This window comes from Chrysemys picta, chromosome 9 (genome assembly GCF_011386835.1).
Source record: "Chrysemys picta bellii isolate R12L10 chromosome 9, ASM1138683v2, whole genome shotgun sequence".
Taxonomy (NCBI): domain Eukaryota; kingdom Metazoa; phylum Chordata; order Testudines; family Emydidae; genus Chrysemys; species Chrysemys picta.
The window spans coordinates 25,870,238-25,893,995 of NC_088799.1; the positions used below are offsets into that span (position 1 = coordinate 25,870,238).

The following is a 23,758-nucleotide window of genomic DNA, read 5'->3' on the forward strand; positions in this document are numbered from 1 at the left end:
ACAATCTGTATAGTGAGGGTGCTGAGAGCCCTTGAACCAAATTGTAAACCCTGTATAGGATGGAAACCACATAGTGAGGGTGCTGAGAGCCCTTGAACCAAATTGTAAACCCTGTATAGGATGGAAACCACATCAAGCCAGAGGGTGCAAGCAGTACCCCCAGCTCCAGTACCTACGGATTTGGTTTAAGTTTTAATGGCTCAGAATTTCTGATTTTATCATGAGGTGTTTGCTGAGGGTTGTTGTTTTGTGCTGCTCAAGCAAGAACTGTGGAAGTGAATAATGAGGCACACAGACAGACAGAACCCCATTGGATACTTGTCCAGTTCCTAAAGGACAAGCTTATAACAGGAAACCACCACCACACAGAACTGGCACCTTCCTTAGAATTTCAGTGGCAAGCCAAGGACTGGATGTGTATGAAGACTGAACTACCTACTACTAACTTTCTGCATCATGTTGAGACATCTTAATGGGTTGGTATTTTGGGAAGTTTGCACTGTGATGGATAGAGGAGAAAAAAATCAGGGTGTAGAGGGGTCAGTCCTGCCAGCACTAAGGTTCCAGTTTTGCACTGAGAACCATATGGGCAGGCACTGGCACCTACACAGCTCCGCTCAAATTAATAGGGTCTGCACAGGAGCAAAGGTCGTGGTACAGCGTTAGTCACAAATTCACTAATTATATATATATATATATATATATATATATATAAAAATTAAAGCTTCCATCTATTTTTTAGTGTCAGTTTAACATTTAAAGAGTGCGCTCGCTGTATTCCAGGATGAGAGCATTAGCTAGAATTGGTATGACTCTACTACACACTAACAAATATTCTATTCCCAGCATAACAATGATATGAGACACACCCATAGAAAGAAAGAGAGGGAGAATATATTGCAAAGACCCATCAGGAGTTTAGGGAAAGAGTTCAGATAAATAAGATGGTTCAAGACAACAGAGTTGTTTTGATGGATGCATCTTTTTTGCCCAGATGCCCTTGGAATGAAGATATTTTGATTTCAACTGCTTATCCTGGCTAAATAGTTCAGATGTGATTTAGAAACAGGCACAGCTACAGGAACAGCAGCACAAATAATAAAATATTCCTCTCCAATTGTCAGCCGGCCAAGGAATTAATCTAATGCTTAATAGAGACAATCTGTGCTGTTATTCATTTATCTGCAGTGTAGAGGGGGTAAAAAGTCATCTGTGGTCTCAGTCACACATGCAGTTCTCTAAGCCTACATGATAAACAGATGCGATGAAACAGTTACCTCTTCTTCCTGTATCCAGTCATTGAGAAGATTTTTTTTTATGATTGAAAGACATCCTGAGAAGAATACGTTATAAAATGTGTGCGGTTATTTTGCTAAATCTAGCTATAAGATATTTAAGAACAACTCCCAAATGAGAGATGCTTAGCACAGCTTCTCTCACATGCTTGGTAAAAGAGAAGCTCCATATTGTGTCACAAGGTGTAGGACAGTGCTTATGGAGTATGTGAGCAAATTTTTCAACGGGGTCCCAACCCAATCACCAAATACATGTGCTCGAAATGGCATGCTTAAGTATGGGGGGCAACTTTTTAAAGGTATTTAGGCCCCTAAAGATGCAGATAGGCAGCAAAGCCTGAATTCAACAGGAGTTAGGCAACCAGCTTAGGCCCTTCTGAAAATTCAAGTAGGTACTTATTTGCATCTTTAGGAACCAAACACCTTTGAAAATCTGGTCTCTAGTGTTTATTTTTTGGTTACTGTTTGCACATCTGCATCAGCCATTTCACACTTCCAAAAACCTAAGTACTTCAAAATGTTTGTACAAGCCTATCCAACTAGTTTGTGCATCCATATTTCTCATTTTGCACATGCAAAAACTTTGGGCTATAATTTAGGTGCACTCCAATAGGCATGCATATTTGGAGGGCGCTTCAGAAAAAGTGTCAAGTTTTGATTGGAGATTTAGACAGACATCAATCTTGCATACTTTATATTTTCCCTCTTCTGAAAGCGGAACTCACCCTTATTATTAACTGTGTTTTTCAACTGAAGATGAGACACTAAAGTAGATTGAATTAGTTTCTCATACTTTCTGGGAGCCAGGATTCTAGAGCAAGTACAGAACCATTGAAAATCTTGCTCTTGATCCTGCTGGGATGGTACACTTCTCATTTGATCACATTGTCAAAAAAAAATATAACAAGTTCTGTGCAGTAGGTACATTCCACTAGGAACCTGACAATCTTGACAAGGGCAACATGAACTAATAAAAGGAAATACTTTAACACAATTATCTAGTGGCAGTGAGTTGCACACGTTATCACTCAGGCCAGAAGCTTAGTAGGAGTTCAAGGAGGATTGGACATTTATATGTCTAGTAAAACCATCCACAGTTTCATGAGATAAGATTTATTTTTAAGAAGGGATATAACCCTCAGGCTTCAGGGCATTAGCTGAGCAATCACTAACTAATGGAAGCTTAGAAGATGTTTCTTCTATGGGCAGTTATTCCACAATTATATACAGTACTGCACTTCTCTTCAACATTTGAGTATGGTCAGTTACAGAATATTGGACTAAATGGATCACTGGGATTCTCCTGTATGGTCATTCCTATGCTCACAAGAGCCAAAAGATTGACAGTCTGAACTACTCTCTAACTCCTAAATGTTGTCTTTCCAGATCAGATGAGGCTCTTTAGTAGGACAGAGTGAATAATCTCATACTGCCACTGCCTTGGTTCAGTCTCTACTGTAGCTAAACTGCCATTTGTCCCAAACACCAAATCCATTTTTAAAAAATAAAGACAACAAAATCTCAGCTTTAGCTGTCTATCTAAGCATATCTGTGAACTGCTGGTTCACTGCTCTGTGTAATGAAGAAACCAAGTAACAAATGCATAGACTCAGACACTCACATTTTAGTAAGAAAACAATGGTCAACTTGTATTTCTTTCCTATTAGGTTACTGTGCAACATTTATTCTGAATGTATATTTAATACTGTAATTAACATTTATATTGATTGGAAAAGCCAATTAGAGGGGAGTGTTCAAAGTGTCCTTTCAACAAAGTGGTCTTAAAAGCTTTCATAACTGCACAATACAGTTACTGAAATACCCAGCAGCTACAGGCATTAGCAGAAATCACTTACTCACTATACTGCTTCATTTTTCCCAGTCATCATGCTTTTTTCAAGAGTGGTTCCTCATGGAAACACCCACTTCAACACCAAGTCAGCATTTCTTGGGCAGCAATCTCTCTCGCAAAAGTACTACCCTTCCAGAGACACTCAATGGGTCTAGTTAAATTGGTGCCATGGGGGTGCAGGGTGCTCAGGGCAGGGGGTTGGGGTGCAGGAGAGGTGTGGAGTGCAGGCAGGGGGGTGAGGGTTGGGGTGCAGGGTGTGGCAGGGGGTTGGGGGTGGGGGTTGGGGTGCGGGGTGTGGCAGGACACTCAGGGTAGGGAGTTGGGGGGCGGGGTGTGGCAGGGCGCTTGGGGGAGGGGCTTAGGGGGCGTGGAGTGCAGGGCGCTTGGGGGAGAGGCTTAGGGGGCGTGGAGTGCAGGCAGGGGGCTCAGGGAGGGGGTTGGGGTGCAGGAGGGGTGCGGCAGGGGGCTTGGGGAAGGGAGGCGGGGTGCAGGAGGGGTTCGAGCTCCGGCCCGGCACCGCCTACCTGCAGCAGCGCGCTCCCTGCCTGCCCTGGCCCCTCGCCACACCGTTCACCACGTCCCTGCACAGCCCCTGGGGTGGAGGCCACAGGGCTCCGCGAGCTGCCCTTGCAACATCTCCAGATACCTCCCCTGAAACTCCCATTGGCCATGGTTCCCCATTCCCGGCCAATGGGAGCTGCGGGGGGCGGTGCCTGGAGTAACGCACGGAGCCCTCTGCCCCCCACCCTGGGGCCCAGGGACGTGGTGCCGTGCTGGCTGTTTCTGAGAGCGGCGCGGGGCCTGTGGCACTATGGGGGGCAAATCCCACAGGCCGGATCCAAAGCCCTGAGGGCTGGATCCAGCCCACAGACATTAGGGTGTGCCTGGGTATACCCACCACACCCCGCGCACACGCCTATGCTACTGGACAGGACCAACAAAAAAAAGTAACAGAACGCCACCAGCCATCACCTTCAGCCCCCAACTAAAACTTCTCTAGCGCATTATCAAGGATCTCCAACCTATCCTGGAGGACGATCCCTCACTCTCACAAACCTTGGGAGACAGGCCAGTCCTTGCTCACAGATAGCCCCCCAACCTGAAACAAATACTCATCAGCAACTACACACCACACAACAGAAACACTAACCCAGGAACCAATCCATGCAACAAACCCCATTGCCAACTCTGTCCGCATATCTATTCAAGGGACACCAGCATAGGACCTAGCCACATCAGCCACACCATCAGGGTCTCGTTCACCTGCACATCTGCCAATGTGATATATACCATCATGTGCCAGCAATGCCCCTCTGCCATGTACATTGGCCAAACCGGACAGTCTCTAGGCAAAAGATTAAATGGACACAAATCAGACATCAAGAATTGAAACATTGAAAAACCAGTAGGAGAGCACTTCAATCTCCCTGGACACTCAATAACAGACTTAAAGGTGGCCATTCTTCCTCAAAAAAAACCCCTTCAAAAACAGACTTCAACGAGAAACAGCAGAACTGGAAGTAATTTGCAAACTTGACACCATCAAATTAGGCCTGAATAAAGACTGGGAGTGGTGGGTCACTACAAAAACTAGTTTTCCCTCTATTGATATTCATCCCTTCTTGTCAACTGTTGGGAATGGGCCACATCCATCCTGATTGAATTGGCCTCATTAGCACTGACCCCTCACTTGGTAAAGCAATGCCTATCTTTTCATGTGCTGTATATTTATACCTGCCTACTATATTTTTCACTCCATGCATCTGATGAAGTGGGTTATAGCCCACGAAAGCTTATGCCCAAATAAATTTGTTAGTCTAAGGTGCCACAAGGACTCCTCATTGTTTTTGCTGATATAGACTAACACGGCGACCATCTGAAACCTGCTATCATGGTGTTTGGCCTGGTTTTGCTTTGGAGCAAAAAGGTCCTATGTGGCACCCAGGCAGGCATGCATATAAATGTCTACGTATCAAAATAGCCATCCTTCCATTAGGTTGAATAGGAGTATTTCCATGTAGAACAGCAATACTGAATCTGCCAGGCTGTTTTACTGAAGTTTTTATTTGCAGTTGTCAGTTCAGTGCCAGTCAAATGAAAAAATACTTGCTGTGCTAAACCTTAAAATCATAGATTTATTTGAATTTTGACAGGTGGTTATTATGATAACAGCCGTAAGGTCAGAAGAGATATTGGCTGTCTGGCTCCTACTTTTTAAACCAATCTTTATCAACTGTGTGGAAGCATATTTGATTAACCTTGGATAATCCAATATCAATTAAGAAATGTACTCCCATAGAGGGCAACTGATCAACTCAAAAAAAAAAAAAAAAAAAAAAAAAACACACCGAACCCCACACACACACACACTGGGTGAGAATATCTTTTACTGAACCAACTTCTGTGGGTGAGAGATAAGCTTTCAAGCTACACAGAGCACTGCTTCAGGTCTGGGAAAGGTACTCCGTGTCACAGCTAAATACAAGATCGGACAGAATATGTGCTAACTACTTAGTTTAGTCTAACTAGTTAGCACATATTCTGCCTGTTCAATCTTGTATTTAGCTGTGACATTCTTAGACCTGACCTGAAGCAGAGCTCTGTGTAGCTCGAAAGCTTGTCTCTCTCACCAGCAGAAGTTGCTTCAATAAAATGTTACCTCACTCACCTTGTCTCTGTGATATCACTGGTCTACAATTTTTGAGAAGTCGTCTGCTTCAGAGATAAAATGTGCTATTTATTATGTATTTTGATGTGCTGAATTCAAATATGACAATTAAAACAACTGATTGGCTACTGTTTCTAAGATATTTAAGTTTTTACATTTTATGTCTATGTATATTGTGTAGATAGAGTTTTAATCATGAAAAGACCTAGGTTTACAATTTGTGTGTTTATGGCTGCTTTACATGATAATATTTCACTTGTCCTGTTTATGTAACACTTTAAAAATCAGCAAAAGGGTTATATAAATAAAATTTATTATGAAACAAAAGGCAAAAAACTATTATGTACATAGTTTAGTCCTATGCAGTGTCTACTCGGCGCTTCTTGGCTTGTCGCTTGTATTCATTAAATGGAGCATCTCTTGTCACTGTCCAGCAATAGTCTGCAAGCATTGATGGGCTCCATTTGCCCTGATAGCGTTTCTCCATTGTTGCAATGTCCTGGTGAAATCGCTTGCCGTGCTCGTCGCTCACTGCTCCGCAGTTCAGTGGAAAAAAAAAATCTAGATGAGAGTGCAAAAAAATGTATCTTTAGTGACATGTGGCAACCAAGGCTTTTGTATGCCTTGAGGAGGTTTTCCACCAACAACCTGTAGTTGTCTGCCTTGTTGTTTCCAAGAAACTTTATTGCCACTAACTGGAAGGATTTCCATACTGTCTTTTCCTTGCCACGCAGTGCATGGTCAAATGCATCATCTCGAAGAAGTTCATGAATCTGAGGACCAACCAAGACACCTTCCTTTATCTTAGCTTCACTTAACCTTGGAAATTTTCCATGGAGGTACTTGAAAGCTGCTTGTGTTTTGTCAATGGCCTTGACAAAGTTCTTCATCAGACCCAGCTTGATGTGTAAGGGTGGTAACAAAATCTTCCTTGATTCAACAAGTGGTGGATGCTGAACACTTTTCCTCCCAGGCTCCAATGACTGTCGGAGTGGCCAATCTTTCTTGATGTAGTGGGAATCTCTTGCACGACTATCCCATTCGCAGAAAAAAACAGCAGTACTTTGTGTATCCAGTCTGCAGACCAAGCAAGAGAGCAACAACCTTCAAATCGCCACAAAGCTGCCACTGATGTTGGTCATAGTTTATGCACCTCAAAAGTTGTTTCATGTTGTCATAGGTTTCCTTCATTTGGACTGCATGACCAACTGGAATTGACTGCCATTATGCAGTAAAACAGCTTTAAGACTCGTCTTCGATGAATCAATGAACAGTCTCCACTCATCTGGATCGTGAACGATGTTGAGGGCTGCCATCACACCATTGATGTTGTTGCAGGCTACAAGATCACCTTCCATGAAGAAGAATGGGACAAGATCCTTTTGACGGTCATGGAACATGGAAACCCTAACATCACCTGCCAGGAGATTCCACTGCTGTAGTCTGGAGCCCAACAGCTCTGCCTTACTCTTGGGTAGTTCCAAATCCCTGACAAGGTCATTCAGTTCACCTTGTGTTATGAGGTGTGGTTCAGAGGAGGAGGATGGGAGAAAATGTGGGTCCTGTGACATTGATGGTTCAGGACCAGAAGTTTCATCCTCTTCTTCTTCCTCGTCTGACTCAAGTGAGAATGATTCTGGTGCATCAGGAACCGGCAGTCCTTCTCCGTGGGGTACTGGGCGTATAGCTGATAGAATGTTTGGATAATGCACAGCCCACCTTTTCTTCTTTGACACACCTTTCCCAACTGGAGGCACCATGCAGAAGTAACAATTGCTGGTATGATCTGTTGGCTCTCTCCAAATCATTGGCACTGCAAAAGGCATAGATTTCCTTTTCCTGTTCAACCACTGGCGAAGATTTGTTGCACAAGTGTTGCAGCATATGTGTGGGGCCCACCTCTTGTCCTGATCTCCAATTTTGCAGCCAAAATAAAGGTGATAGGCTCTCTTAACCATAGTGGTTATACTGCGCTTGTGACGCAAAAGTCACTTCACCACAAATATAGCAGAAGTTATCTGCACTGTTCACACAAGTACGAGGCATCTCTGCTCACTTTGGCTAAACAGAAATGTGTCCCTTTGCAAAAATCAAACACTGACAAATAAGAGCGCAACACTGTATGATTTCTAGAGCTGATATAGGGCTATTTGTTCAGCAGTGTGATGTAAGCTTCGTTATGATTGCATCATCCATGACTTCTAGGAATAACATGATGCAATTCATATCATGTATGATGCAATACCAGCTTCAGATTGCATCATTCACTGTTTTGCCTAAAAAGCAAGTACTGTCCAAACCCAGTCATAGATTTATTCATAGATGCAGTCAAAGATGTATTTTAGTCATTTCTGGTTTAAATTGAGATCCCTTCCCTTTATAACTCACTTATCCTCCGCCATTCCCAAGTCAAGGGTCATATATACTGACCCAATAACATATCTTGAAAACGAGAGCCAATCAACAATTTTAAGCATCATTTTTGTTCTCAGTGACCCAGAATTAGTAAAGTTTGACTACATTTATTTCAGAAGCATTTTGGCTGTAGAGCAGTGTATCCTGGGACCAACACTGCTACAAAAACACTGAATAAGACATACAGTGATCATATCTACACCATCTTGGGAGTATGAAATGATTGAGAACAAACACTTCCAAATCAGAGGTGAGTTGCTGTAATACATCCAGAGACACAAGATGGATCTTATTATTCTGGGACCATCACTATGGGTTAGTACCCACCAATCATACAGAATTGCAGGAAATGTCATCTTGTGTAGGTGTTATCTAGAAGGCACTCTCTGATTCAGGTTTCAGAAACATTAGTATGAAGTGATAGTGTTCAAAGCTTTCTTTTATGAAAGCTTAAATATGCTTGAACAGGGAAAGTCTTTGTTCTGAAACTTCCTAGTACTGCAAAGTGGTTGGATAGAGAATGAGACAGAGATGACTCATTCATTACCATGACACGGAGGCTACAAAAATGCAAAGTGATGGGCTAAATCAGAAAACTAACAACCATGCTTTATTTACGGCTGGGTTTACTTTCCTAAGAGACCACTTCTGGGAATGCTGTATTCTTTCAAAGTATGCTTTATTCCTCCTACTTTCATTTATTGATCTAAAGCAGTGGTTCTCAAACTTTTGTACTGGTGACCCCTTTCACATAGCTAGCCTCTGAGTGCGAACCCCCATATAAATTAAAAATACTTTTTTATATATTTAACTCCATTATAAATGCTGGATGCAAAATGGGGTTTGGGGTTTAGGCTGACAGCTTGCGCCCCCCCCATGTAATAACCTTGTGACCCCCTGAGGGGTCCCAACCCCCAGTTCGAGAACTCCGATCTAAAGTTACAAGGCAAACTTAAGTGTTTATATGTACTGTGACAAAGTTCCTCCTCTATCTTGGTGGGTCCTGCGCTTATTTGCAGATTTTCTTGCCTCAGAGATTCACCATGTCGGTTGGGGAACAGCCCAGAGACCTTCCCCTCTGGAAGAACCCACAGTCCAGGTCAATTGGGAGCTTTGGGGGGAATCTGGGCCCGCCCTCTACTCCGGGTTCCAGCCCAGGGCCCTGTGGACTGCAGCTGTCTATAGTACCTCCTGTAACAGCTGCATGACAGCTACAACTCCCTGGGCTACTTCTCCATGGCCTCCTCCAAACACCTTCCTTATTCTCACCACAGGACCTTCCTCCTGGTGTCTGATAACACTTGTGCTCCTCAGTCCTCCAGCAGCACACCCTCTCACTCTCAGCTCCTTGCACCTCTTGCTCCCAGCTCCTCACACTTGCACCACAAACTGAAGTGAGCTCCTTTTTAAAACCCAGGTGCCCTGATTAGCCTGCCTTAATTGATTCTAGCAGCTTCTTCTTAATTGGCTCCAGGTGTCCTAATTAGCCTGCCTGCCTTAACTGGTTCTAGCAGGTTCCTGATTACTCTAGTGCAGCCCCTGCTCTGGTCACTCAGGGAACAGAAAACTACTCATCCAGTGACCAGTATATTTGCCCTCTACCAGACTCCTGTACCCCACTGGTCTGGGTCTGTCACAGTACCTAGGAACAAAATACAGTCTTTTAATGTAGATTCTTGATTCTTCATTAAAGTTACTATAAGAATTTTAAAACATTGTGGGATTCTAGTTTTATTTTATTTTAAGTCTAATTTTAACAGCTAAAATGAGACAGTTTTGCAGGAGAGTATTTTTCCATTGATGTAGACTTTTAACTCATGTATTCCTGCACTGTGACTTCCATAAATTCTTCACCACCTTTTCAAAAAAAAAACCCAAACAAAAAACAAAACAAAACAAAAAAACCACTACCACCACATGCTTCATGATGTCCCCTTGATCCCTCTACACAGGAAATAGAGGCATCACTGTGGTCTTATTGCTCTCACATTCTTTTATGTTGACTCAAATGAGAATGAAGCTATACTACCACAAAAAACACAAGCCAACCATGATGCATTCAGTATTTTGGAAATCCTACTCACATCGCACGGGACTAGCAATGGCTGTAGGGGGGGCACTGCACTGTAATCCATGGCTGGTCTTGGGTCATAATGATAAATTCATAAAATCAGAAGTGGGTAATTAGAAGGGACCTCAAAGGTCATCTAGTCCAGTCCCCTGCTCTGAGGCAAGGCTAATTATCATCTCTAGACCATCCCTGACAGGTATTTGTCTAACCTGTTCTTAAAAACCTCCAGTGATGGAGATTCCACTACCTCCCTAAGTAATTTGTTCCAGTGCTTAACTACCCTGACAGTTAGGAAGTTTTTCCTTAATGTCTAACCTAGAGCTCACGTTACTTCTTGTCCTGTCCTCAGTGGTTGAGAAGAACAAATTTATCACCCTCCTCTTTATAACAACCCTTTATGTACTTGAAGACTTATGTTCCCCCATCAGTCTTCTCTTCTCCAGACTACATAAATCCATTTTTTTTCCACTCTCCTGATAGGTTGTTTTCTAGATCTTTAATAATTTTTGCTGCTTTCCTCTGGACTTTCTCCAGTTCGTCCACATCTTTCCTGGAGTGTGATGCCCAGAACTGGACACAAACTTCAGCTGAGGCCTTGTCAATGCTGAATAGAGTAGAAGAATTACTTCTCGTCTTGCTTACAACACTCCTGCTAAGACATCCCAGAATGAGGTTCCCTATTTTGGCAACAGTATCACATTGTTGACCCATATTTCATTTGTGATCCATTACAACTCCCAGATCCTTTTCTGCAGTACTCTTTCCTAGGCAGTCATTTCCCATTTTGCCATTGACTCTTCCTTCCCAAGCATAGTACTTTGCATTTGTCCTTACTGAAATTCATCCTATTTAATTCAGATCATTACTCCAGTTGGTCAAGATCATTTTGCATTTTAAGTGTTTGCAACCTCTCCCAGCTTGGTATTGTCCGTAAACTTTAAGTGTACTCTCTACATCATTATCAAAGTTATTTATGAACCTATTGAATAGAACTGGACCCAGGACAGACCCCGAGGCACCCCAGTTCATTTGCCCTTTCAGCTAAATTGTAAACCATTGATAACTGCTCTCCGAGTACAGTTTTTCATGGACTTCCTCCTCCGGTTAGAAGTTGTCAACCTCAAGACAAGGCAGATCTCAAGGTCACTACCTGTCAGAAATGGTGGAAGAGGACAACAGGAGTTCCTATTAAAAGAAGGTGTGTAGTGAGGTACATGCAGTCTTTCAGTTCATACAAAATATACAGTACCCTACCATTTATTGGCAAGTGAAACAAAACTTGAAAAATCAGTATACCAGTGCACTGAACATTTAAATCCAACCTGAGAAACCTGTTTTAAACTCAAATGCTCATATAAATTGGATATGCCATGTAATAAGTAATTCTGAAGGCACTCCTTGTACTACAAATAAGATTTTATTGTTCAGAAACAAACTGCCATGGTTGAATCAAGCTGCAGTTTGGTAGCTATAATACCATAAAGGGTTCTGCAGTAAGTCCTTGGCCATTCAAGGATACCATCACATTGAACTTGCATTGTTCTATTCAGTAATTACAGTACAACTACACTTATTCCTTTGGAATGTAATTACTATGAATTTAAGCTAACTAGAAAGCTCACTACATATCTGAAAATATTTAGTGTAAATGCAATGCAGTTAATATACTTTGTAAAAGTATATATTAAAAGAACACTAAAGAGGTCATAAGAAATTCAGTCATTAATCTTCTGATTATTTAAACTAATGATCTTTACTGAAAAGCAAAATCACGTGTAACCCCTTAATCTTTTTATAGTCTGCTTGACTTAAGTTCTGTTACTAGTTCCTCAGAGGGGCTGTATATAAGTGGCTAGGTTTTCATGAGTCCCATCTTTTTTTGCCCTTTCCATTATCTAAACCATCAGGTGGCATAGTATTTCTGAGGATTGATAGTGAATACTAGACCAGTTACCCTCAAGAGCTCACAGATAGGCATTGCTAGTACATTATTAGCAGCAGAATTTGGCATTCTGTCCCTAAAACAAATGGTTATGTTGTACAGAACTGTATGCAAAGCAGCTTTGTGCAGGCAGCTGAGTCTACACTGTTCACAAATTTGTAACATAAAGACATAATTCAAAGCTAATACAATCCTCACTACTATACAACAGTGCACATTATTGAAGAGCCATTATTCTCACTGACTAACGTAGCAACTGCACAATCACACTGCAGCCTGACTAACCCTCCAAGCTTGAATCACAGAATCCTGAGCATTAGTTTGTCCAACCCCCCCCCCCCTTTTTTTTTTTTAAAAGCTTCCAAAGGCAAGCTTTCCCTTTCATTTACAGGGCTCACATTCAGTTACTCTTAAATGCAGGGGGGAAATCCAATTTTTTTGGCTTCCAAAAAACTCGAAGGAGTTCCAAACTGCCTGGCATGCCTGGATAGAGAAGGGTAAATGTTACAAATTTAAAAACAGTCTCATTGTGGTTTTCCTATACACTGACAACAGAATGGGGCCAGTGCATCTATTCATGAAAATTAAGGGCCTGATCCTGCTCCCACTGAAATCAATGGAATCCTTCCTTTGAATTCTGCAAGGCAAGTTCAGGCCCTAAATGTTCTGGTCATTAGAGTGTGTTTCAGCATTTCCTATTCAAATTAACTTTGAATTTCCTCAAGAAAACTTTATATACAATGGTGTCATCAGCAGCCATCATGCTTCCAAAAACATGGTTTCCACAGTGTTGGTCAAGAACTTTGCTTTCCCAGCAATGCAGGTCAGATTCTTATGACTATGTGTTGCTAGTCAGCTGTGGTCTCTTTTTGGATACCCTTTGCTGACATGTAAGGGGATGATGGTAATCCAGAAACTCATATGTGCCCTGATACAATGCTTGTCTCTATTGATAGGAGACCACAGGCAATTGGTTCTCCACAGATCTTCTACAATTAAATGAAAGTGCAATGGCACACAACTTATTCTACAAAAGGAATTAGTGTAAGGGCATAACCAAACCAAGAGTTTGTCTTATTGGTCAAAAGAGTGGAAAAGAGATGTGCTTCACTCAGACCTGTGATCTACATTTAGGGCAGGAAGAACCAGATGCCCACAGATTACATGGGAGCAAGGTGAGCATCAAGAAATGAGATGGTAAGAGCATGACATGACCAAGACCTAAGAGCCCACTTTGAATCCTTTTCATCTTCACATCTCCTTCCACAATGTGGTTCCTTATGCTTTGAACAGTCTGTGTTGCCAAATGACCACTCCTCCTCAAACACAGGTGTGACAAGGTTGGGACTCACCACTGTGGCGCCTCCTACTGGTTGTTCCAGGAATTAGCTCAGTCCATGGGGAGCACCCTCTGCTGGTGGTGTCTCGTCAGTCCTCTGCTCCTCAGTTGTGGCGTCTGAGCCCGCGTCGCTCTCACCAGCTCGCAGCGTCTTTTTCGAGCCACTGCCCTCCGGCAGTGCCCTTAGTCCATCCTCACCCCCTTCCGGGGGGGAGGGGTCAATCAGCTGTCTCTCTGCACCCCGGCCAATGTGGGCAACTGCACCTCCAAAGTCACACCCCTCTTGGCAGGGGGTTGGTGCAGCCCAAGACGGCCACTCCCGTCGGCCGGGTGTAAGGCAAGGGGGAAGGGGGGGACCCAGGCCTGCCCACTACTCTGGGTCCCAGCCCAGGGACCCTCTAGTGCAGACATCCTGTCCTCCTTCTCTCCCTCCGTCTGTCCACGTCCCCTGTTTCTCCTTCGGCCCCTCGCACCAGCTAGGCCCTTCCCCTCAGGGCCTGCAGCCTGGCAGACACCTAGCTGGAGTTCCTTTCTGCTCCCCCAGGCCTGCCCAGCACTGCACTGTCCCAGGTGCTAGTCTCCCACCTCTGGAGACAGATCTTCCCCTGTCAAAGGCCTGGGACAGACTGCCTGCTGCTCTTCTGGGCAGCCTTTATATAGGGCCAAGCTGAGCTCTGATTGGCTGTCTCCAATCTCGGCCCTGATTGGCCTCAGTAAGCCCTTTCTTGATTGGCTGCTGGCCTGCGCAGCCTCTCTGGCCTACTCTAGCCCCCTCTCACATGGGGGTGGGACACTTGCCTCACCACACACCTTCCCCCTTAAGAATGCTACTGAGGGGGCGGGGGTGAATTTCCCCATCACCCCGGTACTCCTCGCAGCTGGGCCCTCGGGGAATCTCTTTCAAAGCACAGGCCCTCCACCAACTGGAACCATCTGCTTCCCTCTTCTATTGTCTGGGTCCCTACCGTAGACATCCCTGGTCCTACGTGGGTTCCCACTTCCCCCGTTTGGGTTCCCACATCAGCCCTCCCGGCCCTTGTGTGGGTTCCCCGGTTAAGGTGGGGCCTCTCTGCCCCAGCCCCCTTCTCTCTGGGGGCCTCAGCCTGCACTACCCCTTCCTGGCGGCTAGTTCCAGACTGAGCCTTGGCTTCTGACACTCCCCTTCTCTGCCTCAGGACCAATGCCTCTTTATGTGGCCCTCCTTGTGGCAGTGGAAGCACCCTCGGCGCCTTCCCCTTGCCATGGCCCTATCACCAGTCTGTTTGGGCCCTAGCCCTTCCCTCTGGGCTGGCCCGGGCCTTGTGAGCCCTGTAGGGGCACTCTCTCTTTAGGTGTCCCTGCTCCCCACAAGCCCAACAAGCTGGGGACACAATGTTACTCTCACAGGGGGTGCCCTGTCTGGGTAGGGCCTCCTTGCTTCCTCCCAGAAGGGACACTCCTTTCTGTAGTGACCCTTTTGCCTACAGGCAAAGCAGTTCTGAGATCTCAGCCCCGGCCTCTCGCCCTTGGGGCCAGATCTCCTGTTTGGTCTGGGTGCCCACCCCCCCGCAGCAGCCAGAGCAACTCCCTCTGCTGCTTGGCGAGCCGAGCCACCCAGGCCCTCCAGTACAAGTCTCCATTCTCCACCATTCTGTCTATCACTGTTCTTTCTCTGTTCTGGGCAACTGTCCCACAGTCCTTGCCCTGCCCCTTGTATCAGGGGCGGGCCACTAGTGCCCACATTCTCCACCACATGTGACAAGGTTGGGACTCACCACCGTGGCACCTCCCACTGGTTGTTCTGGGAATTAGCTCAGTCCATGGGAAGTGCCCTCTGCTTGTGATGTCCCGTCCGTCCTCTGCTCCTCAGTTGTGGCATCTGAGCCCGCGTCGCTCACCAGCTTGTGGCGTCCTTTTTGAGCTACTGCCCTCCAGCAGTGCCCTTGGTCCATCCTCGCCCCCTTCCGGGGGAGGGGGAGTGTCAATTAGCTGTCTCTCTGCACCCCGGCCAATGTGGGCAACTGCACCTCCAAAGTCACACCCCTCTTGGCCACTCACTTCGCCACAACAGGTCTTCCACAAAACCAATTATTTATGACCTCTGCAAGATTTCTACACTTCCTCAGATTCATACCTGTGCCTGATGTACCGTCAGGGCACCTTCTGTTGTACAGAAAAGGAACTGTTGCCTATAAAATTGCCCCAGCATGCACATCTGGTGCCCTGTGATGGAAGGTCAGGAAAATTCAGCAACATTGGCTACTTAAAAAGATCTGACTTGTCCCGCCATTGGAATTTGCAACACTGCTGGAGCTCTAGTCACATCACACCATGGAAATGGTGTTTATTTTAGCTGTCACAACCATATGAAAAAGTTATCTTAAGACAGAAGATATAAAGACACATGTGGCTATAATTGTCTCATTACATACAACACAACATTCAAGATTTATATTACTTCCATAGTGTAAAAAGTGATTGGCAGCACTAGTTTCTTATCAGACTAAAACCTTCCCCTATTAGAGGGGGAAATGAGTGCTCTGCACAGATACAAAATCTTTGGTTGCTTGAATGTATCCATGGAAACATCCAACTGTCTGAAATTCTAATATGCATACAAAAGGTTATTTTATTTTACATTTTACTTAAACAAAAACGTGAATGGAATTGAAAGCATTAGAATATCACCTTATTAACTTGGTGGTTACCCTTTGACCGTAGAAGTATATTAGACACAAACAAAAACAAAGCAACCTCCATCCTGCATGTATCCTTCATAGGAAACCATTCCAAAACAGCCATCAATGGCTCCACTGTGACAGTTGTTTTAAATTGTCCTGAGCCTCTTTGTGCCCTTAGATTATAAATGGGGCCACGCAGGACTTTTTCTGAGTATGTATTTTTACTATTAAGTGCTGCGCACATCTCCAACAATGGTATATAAATAAATAACATTGCTGATATTAAGATGGCCAGGCATGCAACCCCAAGTCCCTAGCCTCTGACTGCCAGAAGCTGGGAGCGGGAGGACAGGGGATGGATCACTCAGTAATTGCCCTATTCTATTCATTCACTCTGAAGCACCTGGCAGTGACTGCTGTCAGAAGACAGGATACTGGGCTAGATGGACCATTGGTCTGACCCAGTATTGTCATTCTTATGATATAGATGGGCTGCAAAGTATGCAGTTATACTGATAGCAACATGTTTTGTTCATTCCGGAAAAAACACGTACTCGCTTATGGTAATGGAGCATTTCCTGAAGAAAAGCAACATGGTTACTACCAGCTCCAAACCTGATTTCTTTGAAATCTTCCTCAACAATAATAAAAAATTACACAAAACCTTTCAAATTACAGAATGCGGCAAAGGCCAGGGGCTGCTTTATTTATTATTCTGATCTTTCAAAACCTTGGGCAGAACACGGTGTTCTCCCTGTGCCATCGTTATAGCACAATGCAGTCCTGGTCCACGGCTAAGGATCTTAGGCACTACAGGATTACAAATACTAATCCTTTCAGAAGATATACTTAGAGAGTGAAGCATCTCCCACACTTACATCTCTGCTGTCTTATTATCTCAGAAAACAGCAAGGTCATAATCCTAAAGGCAACAATGAAAACCCAGCTCTTAGCACATTTGTAAAGTGTATGCTTTAGTCTTTAGAGGAAAAGCCTCCTCAAACACAGGCCCAGTCCTCCTATTTCTTCACTGAATCAAAACACTCATTAAAAAATAATGGAAGTTTTGCCTAAGAAAGGAACACCAACTCAGGCCCAGATTGCAAATTTCTGGTAAAAACAAACACACCCAGCCAGCTGATAAGGATGTTCGTGAATGCTCTTGCTTTCCCTCCATGAGTCTTGTGCTGCTCCTTTGTAATTCACATTGGGCAGTAGTGCCAGAAAATGGCAGACACCACCTGGAAAACAATGGGTGAAATGCTGACACCATTGAAACTAATGACAAAACTCCCATTGAATTCAGTGGGGTCAGGATTTCATCCGTCTGTGGAATCAGCTGGAGATATTGAAAAAAAATTCCCTTTTCTCTCACTCCTATGTGAGAGATTTGAAATTCTGTTCCCCTTACCTCTTTCGGTGAAAACTGACCAAGTTACTTGACTTCCCTGAGTTACTGAAGGAAACACAGAAGCCAAGATGTCTTCAGGTTGAAATTGTGTTAGCCCTCCATGCCGAGGGTCAACACAAGCTCTATGCGCCACTCAAGTTCCATTCTGCATAGGTAAGGATAGCAGATTCTGGCCCTCTATATTTTATGTAACTCAAATGCTTAATATTTCCAAGTAAAGCTCTTGGGTGAAATTGTGTTCTATTGAAGTCACTAAGTTTTGTCATTGATTTCAATGGAGCCAGGATTTCACCCTTTTAAAATAACCTTGTACTCCTGCCACTTTAATTCGGCCTCACGAGTGTCCCACTCCACATCTCTGCCTCTTCCAAGGAGAACTAAAGCAGATTCAGAGAATATAAAACTTGATTTTTCTGATCTTTCTAAAAGCAAAATAGCTCCCCTTCTTTGCATATGTCATCTACACTGCAGCTAGGAGGGTGTTCCCCAGGGCAAGTAGACAGACACGCTAGCTCTGCTCAAACTAGCATGCTAAAAATAGCAGTATAGCTGGGGCTCGCCACCTGAGTATAAATGCACCCAGATCCCCTAGGTATGTACTCAGGCAGCTAGCCCAAGCCGCTGCCCATGCTACCCCTGACTGCTATTTTTAGCATGCTAGCCTGAGCAGAGCTAGTGCATATCTGTCTACCCATGCTGGAGTTCCTAGACTTATCCTTTCTTCTTTGGGAAAACGAAAAAACCTAACAGTCCCTCTCTATATCATAAAGAAACAGGTTAGGTAATAATATCCTATATTGCCCCTTTGCAGACTATTTTGACAGTGACTTACACGTGCAAAGTATTACAAGGTAAATAGACTGCCACATGCTTTCTCTTGGGCATTTATTATACAATAGCAATGACTAATTGTGAAATGTACCTACATTTGGAGTGTGACAGAATTTTTTATTCACAATTGGAAAAGTGCTAGATTTTTTTTAAAAAGTGAGGCAAGTATAGATTTTCTCCAAATATCCATATTTATTCTACGCAACATGGGGAAAAAATCAGATGTCTGAGCAGTCAGATCTTAGCACTTGAGAATGCAACTCTGCCCTTCAGAGACTACACAGTCCTAAAGCAAATTAGGGAAATACAGAAATAAAAACCAAGAGGATGTGAATAAAAAGCCCACAAGATATTTGAATGCGTTTTAATGACAGATTGTACTGGGGAAAAAGTTGACAATTAATAGAGAGTAGACTCGGAATATAAAAAATTCAGACAGTCTCTTTTTCTATGCATTTTGACTGCATTTCAGCCAGTGCAGTTAGTTTTCCTGCTGAAGCAGGTATTGAATATTTTATGTTGTTTACTTTGAATATGGTTACTTAGTTTGGGGCTGGGGGTGGGGGTGGGGGGCGAGAATCAACACTGCCTTACAAGAAAGTTGAGTGAAATTCTGAAGTAAGCAATATTCACGTAGGGCCTGATCAAGAGTATAATGAAGTCAACAGACATACTCTCATTGACTTCAGTTCGTTTGCAATCAGGCCACTAGCTCAGTAAACCAGGGAGCCTTTTCCCATATCCCTATGCAGGAGGCAGCTGTAATTTGGCTGCTTACTTTCTAGAATCATAATGGTTGTGATAGCGCACTGGAGAAAAGGAAAAGGATACCTCTGCTTTCTCCTCCACAGCCCATCTAGACAGAGCCAGCCATAATGAGACTGATTCAAAGGCCAAAGTCAATGGAGAGCCTGACATTAACTTCAATGGGTTATGGATCAGGCCCACTCTTTGTGATGCTAAGCTCTTTTAATATCCATTTTCATATTTGGAGATAAGATTAAAAATGTCAAATATGAAGTAGAAAAACCCATGCAGTGAAGTGCCACAATCTACTTGGCAAGTAGTGATTTCCTGATATACACTATACTACACAGGTAATCCACTTTGGCCTCCTGCTCTGACAGAATGATAAAGTGGGGAATCAGACTGTAATCAACTGGTGTCACTCTGACAGTTTTAAAGAAGGAAATGAAGGATTGAGGTAAAATCTAGGTATCACAAGGGAAGGTACGGTGTGGTCCCTCCTCCCCCCCCCCAAAAAAAGTACAGTTTAATTTTTTGGAGGGAAAATATCCCACCCAAATCTTTCTGGTGCTGATATTGAAAACATAGTTTTTAAAGAGAACTCTGGGTGTGTTAGCAAACGTGTCAATTATTTTTACTGCATGAGTCCCAAAGTTTTGATGAACTAAGAGATATGCAAAACTAACGCCCAACCATGTTAGGGGGCATAGGCCGCAGGAGGTGCCTTCTTCCAATAGCATGTAAAACCCAGCCCTTACTAGATCCCGGTAAATGCTGAAAATTCAAATAAAAATGTATGTTCACTTGGATGGTATTAGAGATCCCTTTTATTTACTTTTTGTGAACATTAGTGCAAGCAAAGTTTTGTTCATAAGAACATTTGCAAATAGGGAAAAAGATACAGGCTCATACACACTGTACTCACCACTGGGGCACCTCCTTGCATCTGAGGATCACCTTGCACCTGGCCTGGTGTCTCCTCATTGATTGCTCACCCACGGTCCCTTGCTGGACTCAGGGTGCTCCCTCTTCACGACTCATCTCTGGCCAGCTCACAATAGTCCTCCCCTTCTGGGGAAACCACATCCGATATACTTTCGATATACTGTCTCAGGCAGTCTTCTGATCCACTGCCAAGTCTGTGCCTCTTTCCCAGGTCCCCCCAGCAGCCACTGGGTCCATCCACTACTCTAGGTTGCAACCCAGGGACTGCATGCCAAGCAACCATGGTGTGCTCAAGGTCCAATCCTGTTGCTGTTTCTCTGGATTATTTGATATCTTTTTCTCCTGTCTTGTGACCCCCTCCGATGGGCTATCACTGTGCTTCTGTGGCTACTTCACACCTTCTCAGGTTCTTGTCAGGGTCTGTAGTCCAAGCCAGGAGTCCAGGACTTACTCTCCTCCTAGTACCTAGCTGACTCCCCTCCTCTCTACCTATTGTGGTTGTTGGGAGATAGCATAACTGAGGGGGAATAGCCAATGAACAAAGCACACATGTAAATACTGGGGACAGTAAATGAAAAAACTGGGACAGGATTGAAGATCAAAGCAGGGGGTGGAAATCAGGGAACTGGAAGGGAATGCTGAACAGAGAACCCCCAACACCACCTACTGCTCCTCAAAAGGTATCTTCTACCCTCTCTAGGGAGTGACTACAGAGCTCCTTCTTGCAACCTTCTTTCTACCAACTTCTTGTCCTTATAAGCCTAACCCAGCAGCTGCCCCAGCTGGGCTTGATCAGCCATAAGTTCTTCTTAGCTCTGGCTCTCCTCCAGGTGCAGCCTGTATGGTTAATTGGTCTATTTTAATTCTTCAGGCCTTGTTTAGGGTGGGAGCCCCATCACATACACCATGCATTCACATACAAATATTCATGCAAATAGGATGCTGCCCAAATGCTTATGCAACTGTTTTGGAAATCAGCCAATCAGGGAGCAGAAACAATACTATCAGACAAAGGTGGCAAATTAGAGCATAAAACCTCTCCCCTGTGCAGAAAGCCAGCACAGGGCCTATGCGCCACATAAGCACTATTTTCACTTGATTTGAATAACACCATCCACTCCCCTGCACAGTGGAAATTCCTTCCCAATCCCCTTTATCTCCCTTGCCTACATATGGTTCATTCAGTTTTTAATGATCTTTAGAGTTATTGGACAAAATTCATCTGTAGTGCAACTCACGGAAGTTGGACAAGGATAAACATGGCTCATCAATTATAAATTTCAAGCTAAAGATAAAGTGGAAAAATGTAAACATGACCTAAAATATAATCCATACGCTGATTTAGACCAAGTAACAGCTGCTGGGAAATAATGGAAAAGGTATTCTGCTAATAAGCTTTAAAGTTTGAATTGTCTGTGTTTATACATTTAAGCACTCTGGTTTTATTGCAGTGAATTCTTGTGAAAATGAAACTTTAATGCTCAAAACGCATGAAAGCAAATTTTGGTTTGCAATTTGTATGGTATTCATTTAGTTAGACAAATTATCTAGAACATTCCCAGATTTGGACACCTGTAATAATGAGTTTGAGTATGGAATAGTCTCAATGAATTGTTTGCAAACCATTCATATACAGAAAAAACTCGTGAATGAGGAATAATTAGAAAGTTTTGAGATCTGCTCAAAAACAGAAGAAGGCAGAATTAGACTAAGGTTATTCATTAAAAATATTTCACTCCAGTTGTACTAGTCACCAATGCACCCTACCATTGTCCCAAAGATCGAGACCATATTTCAAGATGTGTGTTGATGGGGAGAAGGGAGTTTACATATATACCATTGACTATTCTGCTCTCCAATAGTTCTGAAACAGTTAATCAGGCACAGAAGCTTGTCTTGCTCTGGGAGGTGAAATTTTATTCATATTCTTTTGTAAACAAGTTAACAATGAGTTGCCAATGCATTTTCATTCTATAAAAATCACCTTAGCAACACCTCCTACAAAACAGCTTGAACTTTCTTTTCAGTGCTAGCAGTCACGTGGAGATTTGCAAAGCTTCCAAAACAAAAAATATCTATGGTAAAAAAATTCAACACAAAGTTTTGCATATTGCTACACAGAACCTTAAGGCCCCTACAAGATACAAGAAAATCATTTAAGAAGCACCTATTTGCTTTCAATGGAAAGCAGCTTGCCATTCCTATTAGGAGAATAACATCACCATCATGTATAATTTCTGTGCAGAATTTGAATTATGCATTAGTATTTAGTAGTTTGCTTGGCTGCTATCATTCCAGGCCCTGTGCATACTGAAGTGACATGAAGCTAACCACATGCGTGGTGTTCAAACTATTAACTGGACCAAGTTTTTCCATCTTCTCTTTGAGAATAGTGGCAATGAATCACCCTTTTACAAATTCTCTTTCTGCAGTTGCTGATGCTGCTGCCAGTATTTTCCTAGTTGTCTGCTCTGCTGAACTGTCACCTGAAGAAGAGCCATGTCCTTTCAAGCGCCGACAGGAAGGGCTGACTGATTCAATAGAACAGTGTGTGGGATGGGGAAGTAAATTAGCTGTACTGGAGTTACAAAGTTCTAAAGTTAAGAAGGAGAGACAAGAGAAATAGTAAGAAAGTAGAGGAAAGCAAAAGGGAAAGCAAAGAATGATATAGGTGAGGTGTGACCAAATTTAAGGAGTCTGAAAGGATTCTTTTTCTTCCAGCTTCATCTCTTTCCTTTCTTTTCTCCTTTTTAACACTGGCATCTACCTTATTAGGCATCACACATTTGCTGATTTCCACTTGAAATTAGAGCTGGGTGAATGTTTCAGTCAAATAGTAAATTTGTCAAAAAATGCCATTTCAGAGCAACAAACTATTTGCAATTTTGGTAATGGTTTCAGTCAAATAAAAAAAAATGGGAAAAATATCAAAAAAGTAAAAAAAAGTTCATTTTGACATTTTCAAAATAAAATGTTTTGACTTTTCATTTCAAAATTTAGCTAGATCCGTTTAAAGAATGTTTGAAAGGGTGAAAAACAGCGAAAAAATGTAACAAAGCAAAAACTTCAAAAAAATTGTTCCAGGTCAAATGCCCAAAAACATAACAAAACAAAAATAAAACCAAAAAATTTTTTCAGGACAAAAAAAACATTTTGTTGAGCCCAAAACGAATTGTTTTTTTTTAATCTGAAACAAACATTTTAATTTTGGCAAGAAAAAACAAAATGTTTCAGTTTTGATTCAAAACAAACAGTTTTTTTTATTTTATTTTTTGGTTCAGCCACTGAACCAAAAATATCAAGTATTTATCTTGCACTAGTTGAAATGCCAATGTTCAAATAGAAAGGAGGAAAGCCTAAATTATTTTTACTAAAAGCACAAAAAAAAAAAAAAAAAAAAGCACTTCTGTATTCCTTTTGGTACCCCAAAGTGCTTCATTGAGTCTGATGTAACTCATTTCCCCAATATTCTCAAGTAAATCAGTTCTTAACAGACAGACAGACTCCTATCGCAGTTCTATCACAAGATAGACATTCAGTCAAAGTGAGAAATTGAGTGGTATCCAACCTGTGGCTAAATCA

The 23,758-nt window shown here is 43.0% G+C and overlaps 1 long non-coding RNA gene across 1 annotated transcript in view; it reads right to left on the minus strand.

Annotated features, from left to right (window-relative positions):
- The window catches only part of LOC135973660 (uncharacterized), a 93,937-nt gene extending 73,007 nt beyond the window's left edge, over nt 1–20,930 (minus strand). Inside the window, exon 1 of the long non-coding RNA XR_010590602.1 lies at nt 20,157–20,930. This is a non-coding gene — a long non-coding RNA (uncharacterized LOC135973660). The remainder of the gene's footprint in view (nt 1–20,156) is intronic.
- Between the last annotated feature and the right edge of the window lie 2,828 nt (nt 20,931–23,758).